The sequence below is a fragment of the Gossypium raimondii genome, chromosome 13 (genome assembly GCF_025698545.1).
Source record: "Gossypium raimondii isolate GPD5lz chromosome 13, ASM2569854v1, whole genome shotgun sequence".
Lineage (NCBI taxonomy): Eukaryota > Viridiplantae > Streptophyta > Magnoliopsida > Malvales > Malvaceae > Gossypium > Gossypium raimondii.
Window position 1 is genome coordinate 8,111,822 of NC_068577.1, and position 21,896 is coordinate 8,133,717.

At 36.1% G+C, this 21,896-nt stretch overlaps 1 pseudogene; it reads right to left on the reverse strand.

Moving 5' to 3' along the window:
• Window positions 1–17,091: 17,091 nt before the first annotated feature.
• LOC105784919 (uncharacterized) lies at window positions 17,092–21,856 on the reverse strand (annotated as a pseudogene).
• Window positions 21,857–21,896: the final 40 nt, after the last annotated feature.

Here is a 21,896-nt window from a genome sequence, read left to right on the forward strand (position 1 = left end):
ATGAAATACCCACTAATGGTCATTGGGTCCAATTTCTTTTCTTGTTGGTTATAAACTCTTACTTCAGACAAGCATCCCTATACGCGTATATGTCGCAAACTTGATTTAGAACCTTTGAACAACTCAAAAGGTGTCTTTGGGAGAAACTCAGTTTAATATATATACAACTATTTTGAGAGCTTCAACCCATAAGGACTTAGGCAGCTTAGAGCTACTAAGCATACTTCGCACCATGTCCATTAAAGTTCGATTTCTTCTTTCCGTAACACCATTCTGATCAGGTGAGCCTGGCATGGTGTATTGGTAAACTGTACTGTTATCTTGAAGAAACTTCGCAAATGGACCAGGTGCTTGTCCATCCTCAGTGTATCTACCTTAATACTCACCACCTCTATCGGTTCTCACAATCTTGATTTACTTATTGCATTGTTTCTCTGTAACACCCGTAACCCGTGTCCGTCGTCAGAATAGGGTTATGAGGTATTACCGATTGAAACACAACATTCAGCATTCATTTCTCAATCAAATAATACAACATTAATAAATATCATTCAATCATACACATATTGTCCCTTTTAGAGGTCTATGAGACCTTAAACATACATTAGAGAAGGTTCGGGACTAAACTGATCACATATAAAAATTTCTGAAACTTGTAAAAATTTTCTAAGTAACAGAGGTCACACGGTCGAGTCACAAGTCCGTGTGCTCAGACCATGTGGCATGAAAATAGACTTGGTTTAAGCCACATTTCTCACATTTAACATGCATACCTAAACCGCATCATTTTGGCATCAATTTCACATCTAATAAGTAACCAAAAATAACCATTTCATGTACATTTCATACCATTGTATATCCATTTCTTTACCACTCATCAAATGTCCATAAACTAGCTCAAAGCATTCCAACTCCACATGATTCATCATTCACCACTTACTATCAATTGCATTTATCACATGCCTTAAATTCAAACTAAATATCCAACCAAATCATTCAATCTAAAACCAAACCAAGGCATACCAAAGTATCATTTCAAATTCATATTTAAACATACCATTTCTTAAGCCACATTGCCACCACATTTGCATTCATGGTCAAGCCACAAATAACCAAACATATACATGTCACTTACCAAATGTCTATTGAGCTATTTGAACCATAATCAAACATACCAAGATATACCATTTCACAAGGAAATTTACATACCAAACTAATATGAACATAGCTTATACACATTAAACTTTACATCATTATTAAGTCAAATCTCATGGCTAAATACATATCAAACATGTAACACCTTTAACCCATATTTATCACCAAATTAGGGTTAGGAGGCATTACCATGCATATTACCACTCAGAACAGACATATATTAGAACTTCATAAAACTTAAACCATTATCATATTTAATATATATGAACTCCCACTAATACAAAATACAACTCACAATTTATTTATCTAGTTTTTACATGCCATAATTAAAATTTAAAACAAACATTTTAAATACCAAGACTACAAATAGGGTGATGAACTTGCTGATGATTCCCGAGCTTGAAGCTTGATCTTTAATAACTATAAAACAAAAGGACATAAACAAATAAAGTAAGCTATTATAGCTTAGTAAGTCTATAGCATATCAAAATTTCAAGAATATATTATATAAATATCAAATAATTTTCGACTCTATAAATAAACATTGAAATATTCACATATGCTATTAAATAATACACAAAATCAAATATACGTATACATCAAAGTATAACCCAATAATTACTTATACATATATATTCTTCAACTGCTAAAACCAAATATACAAATATATATATATATATATATATATATATATATATATAGTAACACATCTTTATTTGTCAAATTATAAATCATTGAACTCAAAAGATTTAATAAATACACTTATATACATATATATGTGAAATGCATACATATTTACATAAATATATAAACTTCACGATATAAAGGTTTATTAAGCTCATACTTTTCTCAATAACATTTAATAAAGATTTATGTATACTTACGGTACATTTATTCATTATAAATATAAATGCATTATCCACCTTTCATAATCTATCACATTTGTTCGTATATTAATCATAAATAATTAAATACTTCCATGATCAAATTCCTTGCAAATGATATTTATCGTGTTTAAGTTTCAATATGCACATAGATATATTTCTTCAATTTCTTATGCAAGTCACACATATATCAATTTGTATATACCTTTCAATTTCATTTAGCAATTCCATAGATATAAACACAAAATTTATCAGTAATCTATACCGAATAGAAATATAAATTTCCTCAATTACTAAAATCTGTTCAATATACATATTTAGACAAATTCACCGGCAATTAGCCTGTTAGGTTTCAGAAACCCGATTCAATTCACCGGCAGCTAGCCTGCTAGACTTATCATCCGAATTATTTCACCAGCACAAAGCCTACTAGACATAAAGTCTGAATTACTTCACCGGCTTTAAGCCTGCTAGGTTTTAAACCTAAAAATTTCAATTTCACATATACGAAATATTCCTCAAGTAATTCTTTTAAGCAATCACATAATTGTAAAAGATCATATTCAAACATAAGAGAGTTTATGAAATCCTATCTTCAATTCAATTCAAGCATTTGTAAATTGTATGCACACACATATATTCACATATATATATTAATACTTAACTAAATTTAATACAAAACTTTACATATATAAATGCACTTATTCGAACCTAACTATACATATATATAAGTATAAGTTCGATGCTATCCATATATGTATATATATTAATATATACTTAACACTTAACATTGAATTATAATAAATACCTATTTGAATATTTACATATATATATATATATATCAATTCACATAGAAACACCCACTTGAAATTTCTTATGCATACACAATATACATACATTTAATCAAACTTAAAATTATACATAATTGTACATATACCTATTTTAGAAACTTATTTTGCATTTATAATCCCCACATCATCAACTAATTTGAAATAAGGCATAAACATATAAATATATATATATTGAAATATTTAAACAATATATATACATATATCTATGTACTATGCTTAATTATAGTTATTTCAAAACTTATATAGACATATATCCTTATAACTGAACATAGCTTACTAATAAATACTATCCATATTTCAAACCTATTCAACCAAATATTACTTGATTATAAAACAACAATAATTCAATATAGATTCATACATACATATATATATATATATATATATATATATATATATTGATTTTGTACCATTTAGTAGCTAGTAGACTTACCTCGGATGAAGAAAAAATCGAAGTCGGACGATTATTCAACTACTTTGGCTTTTCCCTGATCTAACTCTGATTTCTTTGGTTCACGATCTAAATATATTTAAAATAACCTAGTTTAATTATTATCACATTCAATTTAATCCTAAAACACATAAATGGGTAAATTACCATTTTTCCCCTGACATTTACACTTTTTAAAATTTAGTCCCTATTGCATAAAACACAAAATACACAAAAGTTGTTCACACCATACAAGGGCCGAATGTACCTATTGTTCATAAAAGTCCTCACATTTCATTTATTTCACATTTTAGTCCCTCAAAAATTTAATTTCACAATTTAGCCCTAATTACTCAATTTCACCAAAATTTCCAATACAAAACATATTAATCTAAAATATATCTTTCATTATTCATCATCAAACATCACATAATACAAATGTTCATCAATGGCACAACTCAAAATATTCATCAAAATCAAAAATTCAAACATGGGTCGGATAGTATTCGAAGCAACGATCTCAAAAACGTGAAAATTATCAAAAACCGAACAAAGAACTAACCTTAATCAACAATAGAAATGCCGAACCCTAGAAAGCCATGGATGAATTCTCTAAGTTCATTATTTGGCCAAAGAGATGAAATGTTTTATGTTTTCTTTACTTATTTTAATTATAAGATATAGTTTACTTACTAAATTAACCTTATTATAATAAATATTTATAACATATATATTAAGGACAATTTTGTCATATACCACCCACTAACTAAATCTTGGTCTAATTACATCTTTAGACCTCCCACTTAAAAATACAACAACAAATAGGTGCTTTTAAGATTTAACCTCTAAATTTTATTTTACACGATTAAACCCTTTTTATCGAATTGAACCTTCAAACGATTAAATTTCCACACGAAATTTTCACACATATAACTTAACATATAATAGACACTAATTAAAATATTTTTCTAACTCGAATTCGTGGTTTCGAAACCACTATGTCCTATTAAGGTCAAAATTGGACTGTTACAAAACACATATGCATAAATAGCCAAAGGTCACATATACACTTCATAAACCAACTAGCCTATACATGCCACATAACCAAAATCACAAAGCTTTTGAAATACTGAAATGATAGTTGGATAGTGTGATGAAATCTCCAACGACTTCCAACCCGAGCAAGCCTCCTAAACACTATAAACATAGGAAAGAAAACAAAGTAAGCTATACAACTTAGTAAGTTCGTATGATAATATACTTAACTTATCAAATAACACATATTAAGTATTTACAAATTACAATGTTACTCATTTGTTTTCACCGTTATACCATGAATCCATAATATAGCTAACCAAGAGTCTCACAAGTTTATTCATTTCCATGTTCATATAGATCTAATATATTCTCACCAATTCATTCACATTTACATATGCATAAGAAATTTAAGATATCTCACTTTCAATCCAATATTCATTACATATTCATAATCAATACACTACACCAAAACAGGCTTTTCGCGGCGTTTTTTTAGGGCTATAGCGGTGTTTTTTAGCGCCGCAAATACTTTTACCGGCGCCTAGATAAGCGCCGCAAAAAATGCCGCTACTGCTTGCGTCGCTAACTTTAGCGGCGCTTTTTCTAATAAACGTCGCGGAAGATGAAGATCTTTTACGGCGTTTCTTTTACCGCGCCACTATAGAATACGATCTTTAGCGGCGCTTACACAAAAACGCCACTATAGGTGGGAGTCTTTCTCGGCGCTTATACAAAAAACGCCACTATAGATCGGGTTCTCTAGCAGCGCTTATACAAAAAACGCCACTATAGATTGGGATCTTTCCTGGCGTTTGTACAGAAAACGCCACTATAGATAGCGGCTTTCCCGGCACTTATACAAAAAATGCCACGATAGCTCGGGTCTATAGCGGCGCTTATAAAGAAACGCCACGATAGAGATGGCTCTTTAGCGGCGCTTATACAGGAAACGCCACTATAGATTGGCATCTTTCGCGGCGCTTATTCAAAAAACGCCACTATAGATTGGAGTTTTTTGCGGCGCTTATACAGAAAACGCCACTATAGATTGGGGTCTTTAGCGGCGCTTGGACAGAAAATGCCACTATAGGCGGGGTTCTTTAGCGGCGCTTATCCAAGAAACGCCGCTAATATTGGCAGATTTGAAAAGTTTTTTTTTATATTTTCAGCCCTCCTGTAAAAAAAATCAGAATAAACCAAATCTAATCCAGCCAAAAGTAATACATGTATATAATATTTAAAATAAATGTCAATAAATAAAATAAAATTCGTATTATTCTTACAAAAATTGTAAAAGTTAAAATGATAATACCAAAGTCAAAATTGAAGTATATTTACACGATAGTCTAAGACGACGGTGGTTGCGACTGCTTAAACATCTTCATCATATTCTGAAGCTGCTGCTGGAGTTCATCGAACTTTTTAAGCTGTTCTGCTTCCCTTATTTTAGCCTCTGATTCCTTCGTTGCAGCCTCTGCTTCTCTCACTGCTGTATTTGCTTTAAGCTGCTACTGGAGTTCTTCATATTTTCGTTGAACCTCAGCTTCTCTCACTGCTGCCTCTGCTTCTCTCGTTGCCGCATCTGCTTTAAGTTGTAGCTGGAGTTCTTCATATCTTTTTTGAACCTCAGCTTCTCTCGATGTTGCCTCCGTTTTTAGTTGTGTAATTTGTTCACTTGTTGTCACTTGCATCTGAACTATCTGGTCTCTTAACCTCTGAACTTCAGCTTGAGCCTGACTCTCCGAATGCATGTATTGTTACGAGCTGGATCCAAAATATTGGGATGGGCTAACGAAAGATCCTTGAAATCGAACCCGACCGTACCTTTTAGGACCCAAAACTTCAGTGATAATCCGGTTATCAATGTCGTCAATATGAACAGAACTATCACTTGAAGCAATCGCTTCGTACTCCGCCTTTTTGTCCTTCAGTTTTTCCTAAAAAATAAATGACATAGTTAAGAACACAATATATTAAAAAAACAAATGCAACATAACTTAACAATATTTGCATTACAAGAAATGAAATAAACCATTAGAACAGTAAAAATAATTAAAACAAGTCAAATTGTATTAAGCGAACGTACCATAATTTCTGCAGCTTCAGGAGTCATAGGGTTTCCATCTTTCTTCCTATGTGTAATGTCAAAAAATTGAAGGCGTCCAACTTTTTGACCCGACAGCACTTCCTACAATACAATAGTAAAAATATTATTTGATATAAAGTAATAAATATCTGCCAGTACCATATAAATCCTACTTACCTTGGCGTGAGCTACACACGCAAAACTTCTCGACCCAGCTGTGTGCGTGAATTTTTGTTTCTCCCTACTACTTGTTCCAACTCGTTCACGATCCTACGTTATGAAATTATTAGTACGTTCATTATTAAATACTATAAACCAAAATAATTACAAGATTTTTGTAGTAACACATACCTCTCCTTTCTTCGAAGTCCAAAATCTAACGACCTCTTCCCACTGGTACCTAAGCATTCCCTGCGGGACATTTTGTAATTTCTCATCGAGTGTTGTTTTTTTCTTAAAATAGTCTTTCTTTAATGTGCTCCTATGGTCTCTCCACCTTTTTCCTAATGCCTTCTTTAGATAAGCATCGGAGACCTCTAGAGCAAATCTCGCCTACAAAAAACACGTTTTGTTTTTAACTTAAGAAAGGAAATGTAAACGAAACTTAAACCCAAGTATTATAAATGACATACACGTTTTGTTACCTTAATGCTATCAAGAGCTTGGTTCTTGTTACTCTCGGGCACTTTATGCCATGACTCGAAGTTAATTGGCAATATATTTGGATTCCGTGATAGAATGCCCATGTATCCTGCTAAAAGGCGAGCTTCTGATCCAACAGGCTGACCAAAGCTATTACTGGATACTTGGACACGCTCGATTGGATCTAGATCGTATAAATCCCTCAGTAGAGTACGTCCGCGAACTCTCCGGTCCCGACAGTTTATGCTAGAAAATAAAAGTATTGTAATATAAGAAATGTAAAAAATAAAATAAATAATAAGTCAACACACATGTAAGTTAGAAGTTAAATTACTTTCAGCTTCTATAGGTTCGTCATGTGTGACCGGAACATTTGAAGATCCAATAGCAGTTTGTGGTTCAGTGCTGTTTGTTTCGTTCGAGTTTGGAGTACCTTGAACAATGCGGTGCGCTCGCACGGGTCTTCTAGGCATTTTATCTGCAATACAAATAAATTAGTTGAAAACTTAATATACAATTACAACAATAATAATATGTTTAAAATAGTTGAAATATATAGTAAGACCAATATTATGATATGATATTACATATAATTAAATAATCGTAAAAGCTTACGATATTATAATCCATAAATATCTTCATCCGTATCCTGGCGGACCCATTGACTGTGTACTAGTACTAGGGATGTTTTCGTTTAAGTTTTGTTCTGGAAATGGCAAAGTTTCTGTTCTGTCGTCAATGCCATCTCTACTTCCACTGCCTATGTCAAACAAGTCCCTAGGGATGTTACGGAGTACAACGTACCAACCCTCATCAATTGGATCTTTTGAGTAAAATACTTGTTTGACTTGAGAAGAAAATACGTACTGCTCATCAATCAATTGTTGTCCTGTATGAATCAAGCAATTGAAGTTCACCATTGTGAAACCAAATTGATCTTGCTTAATTCCACGACCAGTATTAACATCGGCCCAATCACCTCGAAATAAGACAACTTTCCATTTTCCGTAGTAATCCAACTCAATTATATCAGTAAGAAGTCTGAAATATTCTACATTTCCCTCGACAGGATTGTTGTCCCTAGCACTTGCATAACTAGTAATTGAGGAATTAATAACTATTCCACAATTTTGCGTTCTCCTCAATCTCTCGCGATATTTTGTATGAAATCTGAATTCGTTAATGACAAACGCACTATATCTTTTAACCACCCAATCTGGACCTTGAGAAAGCCATTTAACTTCGTCGGTCACGTTCTTCCCACTCCAAACCTATTGTATGAAAAGTCAACTGAGTAATTAGCGATGTTATGAGAGAAGATTACAATTATATATCGATGAAAGCTACAATTGCATACCGTTTGGGTTAACCATTCATGGAAAGATTCTGTGAACAACTTATTGATGTCTCGAAGTTGTGTTCTTCGGGAGCGCGCACGAGATCTCAGTATTTGTTTGTACTCACTATGTAAAAAATATGTCCAACTTGTTAGAAGATAAACAATTTTTAATTGATGAATATTTATCAAATTTGTAGAACTTACTTGCGTAAAGGTTCCATTAATTCGTGGTGAAACAGAACATACCGATGTGCTTGTACCCACGAAAAACCATCTAATTCTGCAATTTCCACTTTACCGATTGCTTCTCCAAAACTTTGGAACAAATAAGTATCAGCCAAGTTATGATCCGTGAGACCAGTATTTCTATTTGGTCTGCTCAACCTTGTTTCGACATCATCCAAATATCGCGAACAGAAGGTCATACATTCCTCTGCTAAGTAGGCTTCAGCAATCGATCCTTCTGGATAACGCTTGTTGCGACAGTAAGACTTTAATTTGGATAGGAACCTAAACACGAAATAATGTTATGAAAAGTTGTACTTAAAGGCATATAGGGTTTACGGAAGGAGAGTTGCTATGGGCTACACCTTTCTATGGGATACATCTATCGGTACAAAACGGGTCCGCCAAGAATTGCTTCTCCTGGGAGGTGGATTATCAAGTGAACCATAATAGTGAAGAAGGAAGGTGGAAAGATTTTCTCCATGTTGCATAAAGTCAATGCGGCTCTATCTTGTACCTTCTGAAGTTCTTGAACATCCAAAACTTTGCCATAAATGGCTTTCATTATATTGGATAGTTCAATTATACAAGACGTCACCTTCTTCGACATACAACATCGTAGAGCAACTGGCAGTAAATCTTGCATCAATATGTGATAGTCATGTGATTTTAGCTAATACAGTCTTTGATCTTTAACACTAACACATCGAGATATATTTGATGCATACGCATCTGGAACCTTTATATCCTTCAACACCGTACAGAACACTTCTTTCTCTGTCATCGACATCGAAAAAATTGAAGGCGGCAACCGATATTTCCCATTAGGAAGTGGATTTGGATGAAGATCAGGTCGAATTCCCATTTGGACTAAATCAAGTCGACTCTGAAGATTGTCTTTTGATTTTCCATCTACATTCAAAATTGTACCCACAATGTTCTCGCAGACATTTTTCTCAATGTGCATAACATCAAGATTGTGTCGTAAAAGCTGATGCTCCCAATAAGGCAACTCAAAAAAAATACTTCTCTTTTTCCACAAGTCTGCCTCATTGGGATCATCCTCTTCATCGGAGTCATCAGTAGCTTCATCATTTGATCTTCTATTTATTTGCGTGTTTGTCGGGTGGTTCATCTTTCCATAACTGAAATTTATATCTTTCAACATGAACAAGATATCACATCCACTTGTCTGTGAAGGAGCTTCTCTGAACTCTTCGGTACCGTCAAATACTGAACTCTGAAATCTAATTCTATGATTTTTCGGTAACCACCGACGATGCCCCATGTAAGAGAACTTTTTCGGGAAAGTCATTAATGGTCCACATCAAAGCTGCACGTAAATTAAAGTTCTCCTTTCTCACCACATTGTATGTCTCGACACCAGCCCATAATTGTTTTAACTCATTTATAAGTGGCTGTAAATAAATGTCGATATCATTCCCGGGCCCTTTCTCCCCAGGGATAATCATAGATAAAATAAGGGAAGATTGCTTCATGCAAATCCACGGAGGCAAATTGTAAGGAACAAGCACAACTGGCCAAGTACTGTACGCGGTACTCATGATCTTGAAAGGATTAAATCCATTAGATGCTAGCCCAAGCCTCACACTCCTAGGATCGCTTGCAAAGCTTGGAAATTTATTGTCAAATGATTTCCAAGCTAAAGAATCTGCCGGATGCCTCATCTTCCCATCATCGGTTCGTCCGTCATGGTGCCACGTCATAGACTCCGCTGTTTTCGACGACATGAAAAGCCTTTGAAGCCTTGGTATCAGCGGAAAATATAGTAAAATCTTGACCGGCTTCTGTCTTGGTTGTGCAACATTTTCATCGTCGTTCCCATCTTCTGTGTTTCTGTTTATCCAACGTGATTGGCCGCATATATGACAGCACTGTTGACTTCTCCGATTGCCCCAATACAACATGCAGTCATTCGGGCAACTATGAATTTTGGTGTACCCAAGACCTAAATCTTTTATCATTTTCTTCATATCTTTGCATGATTGAGGGATTTTTGCAAATGGAAACATTTCTCTCAAAAACTCTAACAGCATTGTCAAAGAGTTCTCGGTCCACCCTCCCAAACATTTTAACTGAAAAAGATGAATATAGAAAGACAATTTTGAGAATTTTGATCCCTCATACAGTTCTTCGTTCATGTCATTAAGTAGCGCGTAGAACTTTGCCGCTTCTCCATTCCGCTCTTCATGATGTACACTTCTTCCGGTTCTATAACGATTTCCACCGAGATTACAATCATAAGATGGCACAAAGTCGGGTGGGAACGACTGTAAACCATGACTATGAATATTAAATGCTTCCCACAACATCCCTTCCATGTCATCCCCTCTAAAAGACTGATAGTAAGCAGTACTATCATAGGATACATCCATCCTTGAAGAGGAAGTACTACGCGGGCATTCTCCATGAAAAAGCCATTGTTTATAACCCCGAATAAACCCATCAACAATTAGATGCTCGTATACAACTTCACGAGAATGCCAGTTTATGTTGACACACTTATTACACGGGCAAAGAATCATGTTCTCTTGGCTTGCATGTTGAAATGCAAAATTTAGAAAAGTCTGTACTCCATTTCGATAACCGTCGCTTACCCTTGACAAATTCATCCAAGACCGGTCCATTTCTTATTTCTTGAAGTCTGATTTTCACTAGAAATTACAAGGGTAAGTTATTCAGTGGTAAGTTATGTATTATGTAACTTATGTAAGTTATAATATTAATGTATGTTATGTAAGTTGTAAGTTATGTATTATGTAACTTCTATAAGTTATCAAATTAATGTATGTTATGTAAGTTGTAAGTTATTATGTATTATGTATGTTATGTAAGTTGTAAGTTATTATGTATTATGTAAGTTATGTATGCTATGTATTATGTAAGTGTAGTGACCTAAAAATTTGGTGTGGGCGCTAATTGAAGTGATTATTGAAAATTTGAAAACGGAGTTTCGATTTTATTTGAAAAAAAGGAGTCGCCACCGATCTTTTTCTAGGTGTGATCGGACACCTTCAAAACTCTCTTCTTATAAGAAAAAAATTAATTTTAAACTTTTCTAAAAAAGAGGTAATTTTAGGTCTACGTTGAAATCCAGAGAAAATTAGGGTTCGGGAGTCGGTTACGCGCGAGGAAGGTATTAGCACCCTCGCGACGCCCAAAATTGGTATCTCGTTAAACGTGCGTTATCTTCATTTTCAAAAATACGAGTTTAATTTAATATTAGCCGTGATCCGATTAAAGCACGAGAATTTTAAAGCACAACAACTTTTTTTTTTTTTTTTGAAAACACAAAATTTTTTGTTTTAAATACAAGCATTTTAGAAACACAAAACTCTTTTAAAAAACGAAAATTTTGAAACACGAGATTTTTTAGGAAACACGAATTTTCTTTTTGAAACACAAAAATTTTTAAAACACAATTTTTTTGAAAACATAATATTTTTGATAAAATACGAAACACGAAGATTTTCTTTTGAAACACGAAAATTTATGAAACACGGTCAATTTTTTTGAAAACACGAAAATTTTTGAAAGACGAAATTTTTTTGAAAACACGGAAATTTATGAAACACGGAATTTTTTTGAAGACAAGAAAACTTTCGAAATACGGGACTTTTGAAAACAAGAAATTTTTTTTTTTGAAAACACGACAATTTTTGAAACACTGGAATTTTGAAAATACGAAGATTTTTGAAATGCGAAAATTTTTTTTAAACACGGAAACATGAAAATTTGTCGAACATGGGATTTTTTTTTGAAAACACGATAACATCAAAAAATATTCGCGAAAGTTTTTTTTTTGAAACACGAGAAATTATTTTTTTGAAAACACGAAAACACGAACATTTTTCAAACAAGGGAATTTTTGAAAACACGGAAATTTTTTTTAAAAGAAACACAAATATATATTTTTGAAACACGGGAAATTTTATTATTATTATTTTGAAACACGAAAAATTTTTAAGACGTAAAAATTTGTGAAACATGATTTTTTTTAAAAAAAATACCGTATTTAACACGAATCGATGATATTCACCCCGACATGGCGATGAAATCGTCGAATTAGTGTCAAACCGATTCAATTTAATATTTAATCGGGATTCTAATAAAACACGAGAATTTTTATTAAAATACGAGGAATTTTGAATATTCTCGATTTTTAGAAGGCGTCCCAGATTTAACGCGAGCCATTGATATTCACCCAACATAGCGATGAAATCAACGGCTCCGTGCTAAACCGGTTCGTTGCCTTATGCGTTAAAATAATTTTTTTATTTTTTTATTTTATACATGCAAATAAAATGAATATAATAATATTTTAAAAAAAATTTTAAAATGTTAGTTTAATTAAAATGGAGCAATATTTAAACAAATAGACTAAATTAAAATGGATTTAAGGAAATTACCAAAAGCCTAAAGTTGTGGGCCCTTTTCCTTTTTTCTTTTTTTTCTTCCTTTTTTTCTTTTTTTTTGGGCCTGCTGGACGTTGGGCCTGGGCCTGCTGGAAGTCTGCTGGGCAGAATCTGCTGCTGCTGGATTGGGCTGCGTTGGAGCTGCTGGGCTGGGCGGTACTGGGCCTGCTGCTGCTGCTGGGCTGGCCTGCTAGGTGCTGTTGGGCCTGGACTGGAGTAAACCAGCTAATGGGCCTGCTGGCTTAGTGCTGGCCTGTTGGCTGGCCTGCTGTTGGCCTGCTAAAGATGGTCTGCTTTCATCATTTTTTCTGCTGTTTTTTTTTGGACAGACCTGGGTGTTTTGCTGTTGGATCCTGCTGTTTGGAGAGGGCTGTTGGAGCGCGGGTCGGGTCGGGATGGCTCCGAGGGTCAGGTGGTCGGGTCAGGTTAACCCGACTGACTTTTAAATTTTTTCTTTTTCTTTTCTTTTCTTTCTCTTTTTCTTTTTCTTTTTCTTCTCCCTTTTTCTTCTTCTTTTTTCTTTCTTCTTTCTTCTTCTTCGGGCAGCACCTTAACCCCACGTGCGCCTTTGAGGGCGTTTCCTCCACCTGGTACGACGGCCGGTGGTGGCACGGTGGCGATGAAGGGATGACTGGGCTTTCTTTTTGCTTTTTTTCTTGTTTTTTGCTGCTGCGTTTTTGTTTTGCTTCTCTTTTTGTTTCACTTTCTCTTGGCTTCTAGGTGGTGGTACGGTGGCTGCGGTGGAGGGTAGTGGCACGACGGTGGCGAGGGCGTAGGGTGCGGTGCACGCCTGGATGCTGGTTGGGGGCAGTCTTGTCATGCCCAGAAGGACTAAATTGTAACGGGTGTAAAGTTTCTGGGGCAAAAATGCGATTTTAGGAAAATATAGGGCAAAAATGTAATTTCTGGAAAGTTTAGGGGCCTGACTGTAATTTACGAAATATTAGGGGTCAAAGTGTAATTTAAAGAAAATTTTGGGGTCAAAATGTAAATTTTAAAAAGTAGAGGGGTTAAAATGTAATTTATATTTTTTGTATTATTTTTTTATATTTATTTTTTTGAGATTTTTTTACTACTATTTTATTAATATTTAAAACAGCAATTAAAAATGGACTAAAACAAGTTCAAAATTAAATCTTAATGGGCCAGATCATTGGGCCCATACGAGACCAGCCCGGCCCGAAATCTAACCCGGGCAAAATTCAGTGATTACAGCTGCCCCTCTTTGCTCATCTCTGTGAAACAGGGATAGAGCAAAGATTTAAAAGCACTAAATTTTGCTCGATTGTCCAATTTTTTGTCTATATTCTTTTTAAAAGCCTGAAATTGAGAATAGCTTGGTGTGCGATCCGAAGTTCAAGTCACTTCTCAGATTGTGAGTTGACCTTTGAAAAATAGATATTGAAAATACCTCAGCGTAACCCGAGGCTCAACTCACTTCTAGCATTATGAGTTGATTTTTTTTGAAAAAATAGAAATTGAAAAGACCTCAGGATGACCCGAGGCTCAACTCACCTCTCGCATTATGAGTTCATTTTTGTGAAAACCAAAAATTGAAAAATACCTCGATGTGACTCGAGGCTCAACTCACCTCTCGCAATATGAGTTGATTTTTTTTTGAAAACACGGAAATTGAAAAATACCTCAGGATGACCCGAGGCTCAACTCACCTCTCGCAATATGAGTTGATTTTTGAAAAAAGAAATTTAAAAGAAATACCTCTAAGATGACCCGAGGCTCAACTCACCTCGTATTATGAGTTGATTTTGAAAACGAAAATTTGAAAGAAATACCTCGGCATGACCCGAGGCTCAACTCACCTCAGTATTATGAGTTGATTTTGAAAACGAAAATTTGAAAGAAATACCTCGGCATGACCCGAGGCTCAACTCACCTCAGTATTATGAGTTGATTTTTTGAAAAAGGAAATTTAAAAGAAATACCTCGGCATGACCCGAGGCTCAACTCACCTCTGTACTATGAGTTGATTTTTGAAAACGAAATTTGAAAGAAATACCTCGGCATGACCCGAGGCTCAACTCACCTCTGTATTATGAGTTGATTTTTGAAAAACGAAAATTTGAAAGAAATACCTCGGCATGACCCGAGGCTCAACTCACCTCTGTATTATGAGTTGATTTTTGAAAAACGAAAATTTGAAAGAAATACCTCGGCATGACCCGAGGCTCAACTCACCTCTCGTATTGTGAGTTGATTTTTTGAAAAAGGAAATTTAAAAGAAATACCTCGGCATGACCCGAGGCTCAACTCACTCTGTATTATGAGTTGATTTTTGAAAAAGGAAATTTAAAAGAAATACCTCGGATGATCGAGGCTCAACTCATCTCTCATTATGAGTTGATTTTTGAAAAAGGAAATTTGAAAGAAATACCTCGGCATGACACGAGGCTCAACTCACCTCTGTATTATGAGTTGATTTTGAAAACGAAAATTTGAAAGAAATACCTCGGCATGACCGAGGCTCAACTCATCTCAGTATTATGAGTTGATTTTTGAAAACGAAAATTTGAAAGAAATACCTCGGCATGACCCGAGGCTCAACTCACCTCAGATTATGAGTTGATTTTTAAAAAAGACATAAATTAAAAATACCTCGGCATGACCCGAGGCTCAACTCACCTCAGATTATGAGTTGATTTTTTGAAAAAGGAAATTTAAAAGAAATACCTCGGCATGACCCGAGGCTCAACTCACCTCTTTATTATGAGTTGATTTTTGAAAAACGGAAATTTGAAAGAAATACCTCGGCATGACCCGAGGCTCAACTCACCTCTGTATTATGAGTTGATTTTTTTAAAAAAAGACATAAATTAAAAATACCTCAACGTGACCCGAGGCTCAACTCACCTCTGTATTATGAGTTGATTTTTTTAAAAAAACATAAATTAAAAAATACCTCAGCGTGACCCGAGGCTCAACTCACATCTGTATTATGAGTTGATTTTAAAAAAAGACTGAAATTAAAAATACCTCAGCGTGACCCGAGGCTCAACTCACCTCTGTATTATGAGTTGATTTTTTGAAAAAAGCAGAAATTTAAAAATATAATTCTTGAAAGAAACAAGGTTTCAAAAACATCAAGTGAAACTAAAAGCTTTCTTCTTCATTGATTTTGTACAGCTTTCTCCCAAAATTCCTTGCTCTGTTGGGATACCTGTATATGTCATGTATGATGTTATCTTGATATGCACGTGTTTGTCCTAAATGCTTTTATGCCTACATGATCATGCCATGCACTTTGAACTGTTTGTCACATGCCCCTTTTTCGTAAGGGACTGCATTCATCGCCTTAATCATCGATTTTTCTCTCAGGTTTTGTACTCATCTTCAAGTTTGGTGAGTAACCCACATTTCTTCGTATATCACCCTCTTGCCCCCTGTTGAACTTTTTCTTGCTTTAGGGTCCTTGTATTTATCAAGTTCTCATTCAGGTAATGCTCAACATTCCTTTTGTTTAGAGTATGTCATCTTACCATTTATCAGTTAAATGAATCAAACACAAGATGCATGAAAAATGGTAAAGTAGACATGAAAGAAATACCTCATATTCAAATTATTTCAAAAGCAACAAAGAAAATTGACAAGGAATAGTTCAATAAAGAAAGCATCACAAAGAAAAGAAAATGAATCCAATGGCTACAAATGCTTTAGATATCCAACGCATGAACTTCTCCACGTTTCTTTGTCCTGGATCTTTTCCGAGCACAGCTTCTCGTGTAAAAGATTTCGAGCTTCTGAGAATTCTTCAAATATTGTAACCTCGCCATTCGACTCCCTGCTTAAGTTGCTTTGTTTCTTCAAGCCCTAGCCCACTTCATTAGGACGCCCTTTTGGGTTTTCATCCTAATCTTCTTTGTTTATCAAGACGCCCTTTTCGGGTTTTCATCTTGATTTTTCTTTTTTTCTTTTTTTTGTGTTTTTTCTTTTTGTTTGTTTTTTTTATTTTTCTTCTTTTTTGTTTTTTTGTTTTTTTTTCTGTTTTTTTTAGGCGTAATATTTCTTCACAGCATCTGAGTTCACTGGATTAGGTAATTCTTTCCCATCCATCTTAGTGAGAATCAGAGCCCCTCCTGAGAATGCCTTTTTTACAACGTATGGCCCTTCCCAATTTGGCGACCATTTCCCTCGAAAGTCCTTTTGTATCGGGAGGATCTTTCTTAGTACCAGTTCCCCTTCGCGAAATTCTCTTGGCCGCACCTTTTTATCATGGGCTGTGATCATTCTCTTTTGGTACATCTGTCCATGACAAATTGCTTTCAAGCGTTTTCCCTCAATAAGATTTAGCTGATCATATCGAGCTCGAACCCATTCTGATTCCTCTAGTTTTGATTCCATCAAGACACGTAAGGATGGGATCTCCACTTCGATGGGCAGAACAGCTTCCATCCCGTAGACCAAGGAAAAAGGAATTGCCCCCGTAGACGTCCGTACCGAGGTGCGATATGCATACAAAGTGAATGGTAGCTTCTCGTGCCAATCTTTATATGTCTCAGTCATCTTCCCGATAATCCTCTTAATGTTCTTATTAGCCGCTTCTACTGCTCCATTCATCTTCGGACGATAGGGTGAAGAATTATGATGCTTTATCTGAAATTGCTCGCATACTTCTTTCATCATCTTGTTGTTCAAATTTAAAGCATTATCTGAAATGATTCTTTCAGTGCATCAGTATCGACATATGATCTCCTTTTTAAGAACCTCTGATCGCGACCTTCGTCACATTAGCAAACGAAGTGGCTTCTACCCATTTTGTGAAGTAGTCTATAACCACAAAGATGAATCGATGCCCATTGGAAGCTTTCAGGGAAATTGGCTCTATAACATCCATGCCCCACATAGAAAAAGGCCACGGAGAAGTCATAACATGAAGGGGCGAATTGAGTCGCATGAATTTTGTCGCCATAAATTTGACATTTGTGGCACTTTCGTGCGTAACCAATGCAATCCCTTTCCATCGTCAGCCAATAATAACCAAGTCTCATAATCTGCCTGGCCATGGTGAAACCACTGGTATGTGTTCCACAAATTCCTTCATGAACCTCTTCAAGTATCTTTCTAGCTTCAACAGCGTCCACGCACCTCAGGAGCACTTGATCTTTTCCCTTTTTGTATAGAATATCCCCGTCAAGAACAAATCCAATCGCCAATTTCCTAATTGTTCTTTTGTCATTCTCATTTGCTTGCTCGGGGTACCTTTGATTCCTGATATACTCCAAGATATCATGGAACTATGGTTGTCCATCTGACTCCTCCTCAATACTAAAACAGTGTGTGGGGGTCTCATATATACTCATTTGGATGGGCATTATCTCAGTTTCCTTATTTGCCTTGAACATCGAAGCCAAGGTGGCTAGGGCATCAGCCAGTTGGTTCTCTTCTCGTGGAAAGTAGTTAAAAGTCACTTCTTGGAATTCTTTGACCAATTTCGCAATGAGATCGTGGTACTTGATTAATTTTGAATCCCTCACTTCCCAATCTCCACGAATTTGATAAATGACTAATGCTGAGTCCCCGTGTACCTCTAAAATTTTGATCTTCCTCTTGATAGCTGCACGAAGCCCCATGATGCAAGCTTCGTACTCCACTATATTATTGGTACAGAAGAAATCCAATCTGGCAGTGAGTGGGTAATGGTCCCCTTCAGGTGACACTAAGACTGCTCCGATCCCATGCCCCAATGCATTTGATGCACCATCAAAGCTCATCTTCCATGACTTTCCTTTTGATAACCCGCCTTCTTTTTCTGAAATGCACATCAAATCTTCATCTGGGAACTCAAATCTCAAAGGCTCGTATTCCTCTGTTGTTCGACTTGCCAAGAAGTCAGCTATTGCGCTTCCTTTTATCGACTTTTGGCTCACATACACAATGTCATACTCAGTCAATAGGATCTGCCATCGTGCCATTCTCCCTGAGAGTGCAGGTGACTCCATCATGTATTTTATTGGGTCCAGTTTCGAGATTAACCATGTCGTATGATACAACATGTATTGTCTGAGCCTTCGAATAGTCCAAATCAATGCACAACAAAAATTTTCAATTGAAGGGTACTTTGCCTCATATTCTGTGAACTTCTTGCTGAGGTAGTAAATTGCCTTTTCTCTTCTTCCTGACTCATCATGTTGTCCCAGTACGCAACCCATTGAGTTTTCAAACACGGTCAGGTACAATATTAAGGGTTTTCCAGGGGTCGGCGGTACTAGCACAGGAGGATTAGATAGATATTGTTTTATCTTGTCGAAGGCCACTTGGCACTCCTCGTTCTATTCTCCCGGATTACGTTTTCGAAGGAGTCAAAAAATTGGGTCACACTGATTGGTAAGTTGAGCAATGAATCGAGCAATGCAATTCAACCTTCCTAAAAAACCTCTGACTTCCTTTTGTGTACGCGGGGGAGGCAATTCTTGTATAGCTTTTATCTTATCTGGATCAACCTCGATACCTCTTTCACTAACAATGAAACCTAGCAGTTTTCCTGAGGTAGCCCCAAATGTACATTTGGCCGGGTTAAGCTTCAACTGGAACTTTCTTAATCTTTCAAACAACTTCTTAAGACTCCCAACATGCTCTCTTTCTTCCCGAGATTTGGCAATCATATCATCGACATAAACTTCTATTTCTTTGTGCATCATATCATGGAATAACGTCACCATGGCTCTCTGATATGTTGCCCCAGCATTCTTTAATCTGAACGGCATTACCTTATAGCAGAAGGTTCCCCACATTGTTATGAATGTAGTTTTCTCCATGTCCTCGGGAGCCATCTTTATCTGATTATAACCTGAGAAGCCATCCATGAAAGAAAATAGAGAATGTTTTGCCGTATTATCCATCAAAGTGTCGATGTGTGGTAAAGGAAAGTTATCCTTAGGGCTTGCTTGATTCAGATCACGATAATCCACGCACATTCGCACCTTGCCATCTTTCTTCGGCACTGGGACGATATTAGCTACCCATTCTGGATACTTGGAGACTTGTAGGAAGCCAGCGTCAAATTGTTTCTTGACTTCTTCTTTTATCTTTAACAGCATTTCGGGTCTCATCCTTCTTAATTTCTGCTGAACGGGCTTGCATTCTGGTTTTAATGGGAGCTTGTGGACCACAAAATCCGTGTTCAATCCTGGCATATCCTGATAAGACCAGGCACACACATCATTGTATTCATGGAGCAAGGCGATCAAATCTTGCCTGGTGTTTTCTGAAATAGAAGTCTCAATCTTCACTTCTTGTTTCTTTTCTTCATTCCCCAAGTTTACTACCTCAACAGATTCTTGATGGGGTAGGATCTGTTTCTCTTCTTGTTCTACTATTCTCAGTAAGTCAGGAGACGAGACACAATCTTGACATTTTAAATCGACTTCAATTCTCCTAAACAAACAGCCTTCTCAAAATTGATTTCAGGATTCGTAACGGGATTATTCATGCTATTGATATCTGAGCACCTGAAAGGTGAATGGAAAAAAGCTATAGAAGAGCATTGAGGTATTGGAATCAACACACGATGATATGAGATGATGTGAGACATATGCTGGAAAAGGAAATGAATAGAAGGAGTAGTCGTGAAGTTAATGGAAATTAAAAGAACATGACAATATAAAACAAAATGCATCTTCATTAATGATCATTGAAATGATAAAGAGCAAACATAAGCTCTTACAAAAGGAACCCCACTGTTTAAGGATACACAAAATGAAGGGTTAACATTGAGCATTACTCTGAAGGGACTTAGAAACTACAAGGAGGTCCACAGATTCCAGGTTGTTCAAAACATATCACGGAGGACAAGGCGTATCATTGAAGCATTCTTAATTTCATCATTCTCATTGTCAATAGCATTTAGGCTGATATTCTGAAGACCCTTTTCAATCAAAGTACTTCTTGGATTGTCTTGCCCTCCATCTTCATTTGTTACCACATTCATATTCCCATCAGCATGGTTAGGAAGAGGATTACTAACGCCATCAAATCGCAGAATGCCAGCATTAATGAGATCTTGAACCCTTTTTTTAAAGGCAAGGCAGTTTTCTGTAGAATGCCCCTGATTTCCAGCGTGATACATGCAATTAGCATTAGGATCGTACCATTTTAGGTATGGGGGCTTCAGGGGTGCCATGTAATGTGGGGATATCAATTTCTTCTCCAACAGTTTCGGGTATAATTCTCCGTGTGGCACAAGAATTGGGGTGAATTGAGGTTTTTCAGGAATGGGTCTTGCTGGTCTTTGGTCATTTTTAGGTTGACTTTGTGTAGGCATGGTGTTTGGTGGGAACAAGGTGAATGGTCTTTGGTTATTCATAGCATAAACGGGGTAAGACGAAGGTGCTTGATGGTAAGGACCTTGAGGAGGAAAGTAGAAATTTGAAGGTGGGTGATAATGAGGTCGTGATTGGGCGGGGTACGAATTGGGGGCACAGTGACTCTCGATTCCAACCATATGAGCCTCTACCTCCTTTTTCTTTGTGGGTACTACCCTCTTCGAACTCTCGGGGCCTTCCATTCTCCCACTTTTGATGGCGTTTTCAATAAGCTCCCCGGATATTACAATATCCGCGAAGTCCTTTGTGGTACTTCCTACCAATTTATCGTAAAACGATGTTTTCAGAGTATTGATGAAGAGAACTGTTATCTCTGTCTTAGTTAACGGGGGCTTCACCTGAGCAGAGATATCCCTCCATCTTTGTGCATATTGCCAAAAAGTCTCTGTCGGTTTCTTTTCCATCATTTGTAAAGTTAGTCGATCAGGCACCATATCCGATACATGTCTATATTGCTCACAGAATGCTGATGCC